This window comes from Sitodiplosis mosellana, unplaced genomic scaffold, assembly GCF_009176505.1.
Source record: "Sitodiplosis mosellana isolate CC-2019 unplaced genomic scaffold, AAFC_SMos_1.0 Smas_scaffold_6167, whole genome shotgun sequence".
Lineage (NCBI taxonomy): Eukaryota > Metazoa > Arthropoda > Insecta > Diptera > Cecidomyiidae > Sitodiplosis > Sitodiplosis mosellana.
Genome location: NW_022601408.1, coordinates 2,141,156 through 2,150,902, shown reverse-complemented (window position 1 = coordinate 2,150,902; position 9,747 = coordinate 2,141,156). Strand labels below are relative to the sequence as shown.

The 9,747-nt window shown below is 35.5% G+C and overlaps 1 protein-coding gene across 1 annotated transcript in view; it reads left to right on the top strand.

Annotated features, from left to right (window-relative positions):
- Positions 1 to 1,116: 1,116 nt before the first annotated feature.
- The window catches only part of LOC129575620 (acid sphingomyelinase-like phosphodiesterase 3b), a 91,310-nt gene continuing 82,679 nt past the window's right edge, over positions 1,117 to 9,747 (top strand). Inside the window, exon 1 of the mRNA XM_055459489.1 lies at positions 1,117 to 2,494. The gene's annotated coding sequence lies outside the window, so the exon portion shown is untranslated. The remainder of the gene's footprint in view (positions 2,495 to 9,747) is intronic.

The window sequence follows — 9,747 nt, the reverse complement described above, 5'->3', positions numbered from 1 at the left end:
ACGACGAACGAAACATGATACAAAACGCCCGTGTTGTATAATGTATGCTGAAATCCGGTAAAAATAGCTCATTGGAAAAGAGAAATTGTAACGATCTCGCTTTTGTATTAAATGTGCACACTGCACAATCATAAACGACGACAAAAAAAAGCAGCAACACCAAAACACATCGCTACAAAAAATTGAACTTAAAATATGTTACGTTCATTATCATTTTTTTTTTCTTGTGCATTTTCAATTTCGTTTTTCCTTTCTCAGCACATTGTGTGTGCAGTATGTACAGCCACACTATACATACATCCACTTTTTTTTTTTAAGTGTATGTCGTGGTCGTTGATTTTCAGGATCTTTAGCATTCAGCAGATACACATTTCAACCCATAACCATCTCGTGCATCCAACGTATGTTTGCTGTATGAAGCTTTGTGATCTTACTGTGTTCATTGTTCAATTTCGTTTCTTCTTTTCAGTGAAAATGAAATGTATGTGAGTCTCTTTCTCCCTCTCTCTCTCTCTCTCTCTCTCTCTCTCTCTCTCTCTCTCTCTCTCTTTCTTTCTCTCTTTCTTTCTCTCTTTGGTTGTTTTTTCGAATGTTCAGCAGCAATCTTTTGCCCTAGTTCGTGGCTATGGTGCCTTTTAGTTACTTTGACCAAGTTTTCGATTGTTGCAAATTAGATGAAATTGGCCGAAACTGCAAACGTCCAATTTGATTCTTACGACTGGCAATCATATTCCATGTATATTGTTCGGGTGTTGTCCGACAATAATTCAAGCCAGAAGCTGTTCGAATTCGCTCATCATGACCAGAAAGCTGATTTAAACCTATTTCAAACGCTGTATGCTAAACATAATAATTCCAACAGTTTAGACGGCTTGTTTTTTTTTTTTTTTGCTTCTTCTTCGATGTGGAAACATACTCACATTACTATAGTCATTCAATTACAATTCGTACGTTGTTACCGCCACCGTCGTCGTCGTTTCAAAAATGGTGCATGCGCTTCAGAGAGCTTTTTCGTTATTCTCATTTGGAGCGCGGAGTGAACGTAACATGCAGCAGCAGCACGCAAAGCATCGAACGGATCCATTCAATAGACGATGTTGGATAACATTTGGAATCAGTTCACTGTGAAGTTTACCGGTTGACAGACGTATTTCTGATCTCTCGGCAAATCACACATTATAAAAACACCCAATTTTTACGTAGCAAGTCTCTGAACGGCAAGTGAATGCCATTTGGTAGCGCAGTATAAAGCACCCGTGCACAGTAATTCCACTCGGTTTGGTTTGATTTTATTTTTTTTTACCCGTTTTGGTCAAAGTGATGTTAGCACACAGTCAATCTTGATGGTTTCATCATATATATCTCGACAAGAAAGGAAGACAAAAATAAAACACGCCACTAACTGGAATGCACATCAACGATCAATTCTCACATTTTACGGTCATTATATTTTCAATGAATAATAAATGCAGAAAATCGTTACTTTGACAACGATTGTCCATCGGTGCATGTGATTTCGCTCGCGCGCATACTTTTGTGTGAACAAACAGACTTCAAGAAAAGACACCACCACCGCCACCAAGTCGCTTTATTTCGTGCTAAAACTTACTTACGCAAATACAGAAAATAAAATATCATCATCCGATGTGAAAAACGGCAATAAAATAAACGAAAGAAAAAGAAGAAGAAGAAAACAAACGAAATAAGTAAACAGAAAAACATACAGTGAGATATAAACACTGAGTGTGCCAGTGACTAGATATTTCAAAGAGAGGATGTGAGAAGTAGGAAAAAATAAAATAAAATAAAATAAAAGAATAAACAAAACAAGACCAAGGAAAAAACAAGTGGCCGTGTGACAAATGTTTTTTTTTTCTCGTTGTTGAACAAAAAGTACAAAATACAGACATTCCGAAATTTATAAAAATATCGTTCGTTTGCGTTATTTTTTTGTTTTATTCAAGCAAGCAAAGTGTTAAGATTTCCGGGTAGTTCATACAGGCACCGTTAGGTTTTAAAACTGTTCACTCACAAAAACATGTCGAATGTAAACAAATTGTTGTAGCGTATATTGAGTTGATTGTATGGCAATCGCGTAAACGGTGATACTTTTTTTTTTTTGGTGTATGTGTTTGTGCTGTGACTGCGGTATTGAAATAAGAAGAAGAAGAAAAAAAAAACTCGGAGAAAATAAACGAATGAAAAGCAAAACGAAGGAAGGAAGTCCTTTGTAACAATTTCAAGCGATTTTTCATACTAGATAAACACACAAGTTTGCGGTAAAAAGGCAACAAATACAGAAGAGTGAAGAAGAAGGAAAGGAAGCATTTTATACATATATAAAGTAAACCAATTGTTTTTTTTTCACTCTGCCGGTCGATATAGAGTGGGAAAATTGAATTGTAAAGAAAGCAGATAAAATCGTTTTGTGGGCATCATCTTCATCCACTTCACGCAAATGTTTATTGGATGAAATTTTTTTAAGTTTGATTATGTAAGTAAAAACATCCTTTGTAAACCATCACATTCATGCCTTTCTCTCTCTCACACACACTAATCTTATACTGCGAAACACACTTCGATTCGATCAATTGATAACTCAAACGAATTCAAAATTTTGCAAAAATATTTTCCGTGACGATAATTTGTGTATTTTTTTTCACGTCTGTTGAATGTTGTGTTTGCCGAATGCATTGTTGGCGCTTTTTTGCAAAAAAAAAAATGTAAAAGAAAAACAGATCAATATATATGTTGAATCGCTTCATCTTGCTCACTTTTTTTTTCTTCACTCGTACTGTATGCAGCCAATCGTTACATTGGCATCGTTGAAAGATTAAAATAAATATTGACTGAAATTATTGTTGATATTTTTTTTTTGTGTTGTTTGAGAAGGGGAACGATAAATAAACTTCTATTTGTTAAACTTCAGTAGCTGCAAATTGAAATTTGGGCGATGGGTCTTTCGAACTCTACTTGATTTGTTATCACGATCGATGTTGTGCGGTGTGATGTGATGAATGTGCGTGTGATGGTCGTTATGATGACAGTGTTTTGAAAGCGACAAGCACTTTGAAGAGAGTGAGAGAAAACACAAGACAAGAGTAATATGGGTATTTGCAATTGGTATCAGATAGTGTGTGTATGCGGAAAGCTTGAGGCAGAAACTAAAATCGACCGAATAACCATGCATATATTCGGGCGCATAAAATGTGAATGCAGTTGGTCGTAATGTTGGAAATGAGCCCATAAATAGTATGCGTTACTTTGGCTCTGGCATTGTTTTATCAGCATCAATCTGATCGAACGCACGTCCATGAAAGATTTATTGAAATTTTTATTGGTAATATTGTGGTGGATTGTGTGTGTCTCCCCCTCTCTCTCTCTCTCTCTATCTCTCTCTATCTATCTATCTATCTATCTTTCGCACTCAATCTTCCTGTGTGTGCTTATGCATGTGAGTGAGGAAGTGCTGGTGGACGAGTGAGTGCATGTGTCTCTCTTTGTGTGTGTGTGGGTGAATATTGTCGGGGCTAAAACCGGTGCTTGATATGATTGATTGTTTTCAAGTGACACGTGTCTGTTGGTACACATTGAATTTCATCTCCTTGCGAACAAAATCGTTTTCATAGACAATTTATATATATGAATTTCGACACAATTTTATCTCGTTAACATGTGTGAACTTCACATTCACAATGATTTGCTTACGCTTGCAAATACATTAATTCATTCGTCCAGGCTCCCGGCCATAGTCCTAATCCATTCAAATATATCATTCGAAAACGGAATGAAAATAAATTATTTATATTGCAATATCACATTCATTTCTTTGATTGAAGCGATAACATTTAATTGCTTCCTATCCATGAGAGATCATCACATGATTCAGAAAGGAACTATGCGCGCATATATATATATATACACTATGTGGTTTATCATATGTTTATGGAACGTGTCGGTTTTCATCTTCTATGAAAATTATCGCCACACTAATTCGTTTTGATTGAAACTGGCATCAAACACGCATTTCATGACTGCGAGAGCAAACAAAAAAGATGAAGATGATGAAGAAAAAAACAACGCACATACAAACCACTCGCTCGCTCGCAATGAATTATGTAAATGATACACATTTGTCGAAAATCCAGAGCGCATTTCTTTCCACGTTCATTTGGTTTCGTTTCATCATATATGGAGCAACTTATTAGGGAATTTTCGGAAGTGGGCCCAACAAAACTGGAATCACTTCTTGTGATAGTGAGCCTCTTTATGCCTCTTGCTCTTCATAATACCGAGTAGTGATAAATGGTACCCTTAAAAGTGCAAAAAAAATGGGTAAAAAAATGATTTATCTTGTACAAGTCGGTTAGCAAAACTAGGATATAGTTGAATGGGAGGAAAAGGTCGAACGCGAAGAGAAGTGGTACAAATGAACAAAAAAAAAAAAAAACTACTGCTATCGAAAGTGGTCGGTATACATTCACATCAAAATAGATAGATATTGTTTGTGATGATGACGACGACGATGATGTTGATCATGGAGGTGCTGCCCTTGGTCTAAATGGCAGCATTTGTGTTTCGTGCTCGCACCCAAAAAGGTAGACGGTGTATGTGTATGTGTGTGCTCGGCATTCGCACAACGTTAAATGTCAGTTGTTGCAAATAAACATAACCACATTATATCAACTGAATAAATCATTTTTTTTTTTTCGGCGGGCAGTGATTTTATGTTCGCGTGTGTATTTGATTTAGTTTTTAGTGGTTTCGCACAAACCATTCATTCTCTCGCTCTTTTCATTCACGGTATTGAGTGAAGCGTTCTCGAATTTGGGGCCGAATAGAAAAAAACAAACAAATCGTATATTAGACGAAAACTGAGTGGATGGAATGAATGCAATTAATTAGAAACAAAAAAGGGAACGAAGCGAGAAAACGAACAAGAAGCCAAATGAAAATGAAAAAAATAGCGCCGCACAAACGAATTGAATCAGGAGACGAAAAAAAAAAACACGGCGAAACCACGTTTTTCTGTTATTACATTTTTATTAAATGTAATCAAAAAAATCTAATAACGATGAAATAATAAAGGTAAAACAAAACTGAATAAATGCGAACACATTTCTTTTTTTTTTTTTTTGTGTTTCAAGAAGATTAATTCCAGTAGTGAATTTATTTAGATTGTATTTCATGTACATAATAATAGCGTCAACGTGTGCTGTTACACTTACCGAGAGAATGGAAAGTTGTCAAGTGAAAAGAGAACCTAGAGCCAAACATGGCTCAAGAGAGCATAATGAATTAGATACGAATGAATGAAATGGCAAAGGTGAATAGAATGAAGCAAAGGGAAAAAAAAACATTAAAAAAATACACAGTAAAAAAAATCAAGCCTGAAAAGAGCAGCAAATGTGAAAGAAGTGAGCGAGCGCGGCAGTATAGCACAGCGCCAATAATATAGATTGTCAAGAACAATGTGAAATAAAATTTATGCATGTGGAAAAATAAATCCAATTTTCCACATATGACATGCAATGTGAATAATGAATAAAAACGTAAACATACTTGAAATTTGAAGCACCACATATCACTCGGCTTTTGCGCCAGTTCTTTTTTTTTTTCTTCCTTTCTCTCTATCTCTTTCTCTCTCTCACTCCCAGTTGAGAGTGGCTGTTCAAGTTTCTCCCGCCACATTATGCGAATTAAAGCAGCGAAAGATGTTCACATTGGAATTCGCGGGCTCAAGCACCCCATAATAGGAATGTACTTGAAGGGTGTTTTGTTGCATGGAAATGCGAATCAGTTCTGTGATTGTTTGGATGAATGTAATAAAATTGATGTTCGAAAATCACAGAGATAGTTCGAGTGTGTGTGCGAAGGAGCAGTGGGTTGAGCATAAAATGAAAATGAAAAAAAAAAAACAAGAGAAAAAAAAGAGAGAGCAACCATCACGTAAATGAGAGACGACTAATAAAAAAAAAAAACAAGAAAATAAGACAACAATATTAGCGTCAAGAAACGTCACTCGTTCCGTTCGGCACTGTGGCGGCATTAGCGAAACGGAACACTAACAAAAACGCCATAATGAACGAGCAATACAAAATGACATATACACATACAAAAAGCTGGAAAAAAAAGAAGGATACACACCGAAAAAAATGATATAAAAGAACGAAAGCGAAACGTAGGAAGATATTGCAGAAGGTTAGGTATGTCATGTCAAATAACGGCACCGATACATTACATTACGTTTAATCTTCTGAATCTAAATTCAGGTAATTTATTAAACTTTTTCCACTTAAAGTTTATCGTTGTCGCCGTCTACTTTGCGTTTTTAGGACACATTCACAAAAGCGACATGATAAAAGGCACACAAACACACCAAACCACCACCCTGAACGCAACGAGCAAACATCACACTGAAAAGGGTGTGTATGTCACACAGAATGCTACATCGGTTTCATATCTTTTTGATTATCATTTAGTCAATTTGCTATTTTTTTTTTCCATTCTGTTTTTTTTCCTTCTTTTCCTCGGTTGTGTACCGCTTCCCATTCATTGTATCTCTTTCGTTTTGTCCATGGAATGCCGTGAAATTTCTGCCGTCGTAATGATGATGCATTTACTATGTATTTCATTCTCTTCGAAACACTCGAAGGTGGGCATCTGGTCAATAGAGATATTCTCTTTTTTGTATGTGCCTCTGTGATTGCGTGAATGTCCATGTCCAGTCGGTTAATCGTAAATTTTTAAATTGATTGAGTTCCAAATAAAAAAGAGAAAAAGAATTTCGTCCGCGAATTGATTGAACTTGGTGCGTCACGAATTTGTGAATCTGTCAGAAATCTGTTTCATTAGTTTAATCATTTGGTCATCCATTCCAGATATTTTCGAATAAAGAGACGACTTAGTACAGAATAACTATTTAAAATATTAAAACTTATCATATACGATTGAATCCAAAGATACATTTCTGCATTTTTCCTCATCGCGATATCAGCAAAAGTTATTACAAAAGATTGAGTTCAAGCCCTTGCGTTTGATCAATAAAACGAGAATTGTTAATGTATATGTCTAATATTTGACACTTCTATTGTGGTAATCAAATCTCAGCAATCAAATCCTGGTGTAAACTCTTTTTGTGAAACGTTGAAATTGACAGTTTAAATGAGAGGCGTTTTGAATTCACATCATATGAGTGATATCGATTATTCATTAAAAATTTAGCCCTCTCATTCGATTACGAGACAAAAGTAAATACGTTTAGTGAAATCAAACAATTAAAATCAAATCATATGGGTAACTATTTTGATTGACTTAAAGTAACTATAAATACGCTTATGAATAAAAGATGAAAAATTTTTCGTAGAATCAGATGGTTCGATATAGCCAACAAATTTATTTGATCATTTTTTATATTTCTTCATTTTCCGTTACCGAAAGAAGATATTTCTTGGTATGAGCAAACTCCATCGATTTGACCTTTTAACCCCATTTCGCTTGAAATTATCATAGAGAGCAGAAAAATAAATCCAATGGCAAACAACGGCATTGCAGAATAAGGAGTTTCATAGAGAAAAAAAAAAGATCTCTGATTATTGGATGTATCGAACATTCATTAATATTGAACATGGATAGATATAGTACCACAACATGGATAGGTACAGCCACGTTATCTGTTCCGAATATCATCATGTTCAACGGTTACATACCATTTTGTCTTTGGTTGTTTTGGTTTTTTGCATTAGCATTGTCCCGATTTCCTTTTTCTTATTCGCCCGATAATTTTTCTTTTCGGTCATTGGACGTTTATTACACATTTTTTTTTATCGCTTGAATAATTATGTTGTAAATATTTTGGTTGGTTCATTTTACGGGGGTTCTCTTTGTGATTTTCATTCATTTGCCACGCACTTTTATCATTAGAATTGTGGCTGAGTATTGCAAGGAACAATGTTCGAGCCAAGTTTTACGAGAGGATCTGGTGAACGATATTCACAGTACCACCGTTACCGTTGAATATATTCAACCTCGTCCTGCCCAAAAAAAAATTACGCATGTTGCGTGTCTGATGCGTGATGGTGATTAGCGCGACCTTGGACCTGGTAGAAAGTTCACCCGGTTACCCATCAGAAATAATTAGAGCTCAAAATCTATTGGCTGGAAAACAATTCAACATTTAATATTTGCTCGTTACTCGATAAAACTCCAAAATTAATGAATGCAAAGCGTTGGGTGTGTTTGTTGAATTTTACCAGGAACGTATGTGTAAATGTCAATGCTTGAAAAATTCAATCGCAGCCAAACAAAAAGAAGCAGAAGTGGAAAGGAAAAAAACGCAGCAAACATAAAAGTCACATATTTTCATGAAATTTTGTATTTGCAATTGCGATAAACTCATACATAAATTAGGTCTTATTAGAACGATACATGTGAACACAAAAAAGGAGTTGGGCTTCTAAACGGGAATGGTAAATAAATTCCTGACGCCGTCATTTTGTATGTGTGTGTGTTTGCGGGGGGGGGGGATGTACTCCTGTATAATTCAATATATACCGTTCTCTTGAATTTTCTTCTTTAATTTTGTATGGATCTCAAGTACAATTTTGCGTTATCGACTTCGTCCTATTTCCACCGAAAGAAGAAAAAAAAAATACTAACCACCACTTAAACTTTTATTCAAACATAATTATGTCTGACGATTCCTTTGATGACAAATACGTATATTCCGAACGGCAAAGAAAAATCCCACCGAATAATATTTATCTATATATTTTTTTCGAGTCAGTTATATTTGCATACATGGCAATTACCGTGTTCAAATGTTACTCGCATCAAATGTAAGCGCAAATAATTTGCTTTGAAAAAGCCATGTTAGGGCACTATGTTCGGTCGAATATAAAATGAAAAGTACGATTTCTTCTCCGAAAATGTCTTTATGGAAATTAAATTCTCGCGCAATACACCTTCTCGAATGAAAAAATCATCATAATTTTCTCGTATTCATGTCGGTAATTTCCTTTTATAAAATAATTTTCAAGCACCATATTTGGCGCCCACTCATGATTTCTTTCATACCGAAAAAACGATTGCATACTCTTATTACAAACAAGAAATGAAACATAATAATAATAATAATTTAAAGAGAGGAAGAAGAAGTCAACGTAAGTGATTGCTTTTCAAGTGAAGAAAAAAAAAACGCATTTATCCCGCTTTAATTCCATGATTTAGTTCACTCTTACACAACCGAAAATGAATCATTTCCCTCATCATTTGCGTCATGTATACAATAAAGACGACAGCTTCAGCTCCAGCAAAGCAACCCTGTTGGCGGTTTGGGTAGATTTTCGTTAAATTGTCTCAGGAGAGTCGACATATTTCCACGATTACAATTATTTTGTGTTTTGGGCTGCCGTTTGAAGCGGCTAAAAGTCCGGATTCATTAGCAAAAGGGAATGACAGCGGGGCTTTTCACAAAAAATATTCCATATGGTGTACGTGTTGAAGAAATTGCCTGCTTCGGCGTATTTGCGAAGTCAAAATCACTTAATTTCGATGAAAGAGTGAGAGATAGAGCTGAAATTCGAACCAATTGCAATGGGTCGGGTGGTAGCGATGGCAGCGGCGGCACGCGTCCGTTACCTTTTCCGGTTGAACCTTGTCAATACTGTCATCACAAGAATTTTGCTCTCTCACCGTTAAAATTTAATAATTAATTATTTTCTTGGTTTTCTCTAGTTAGAAACATTT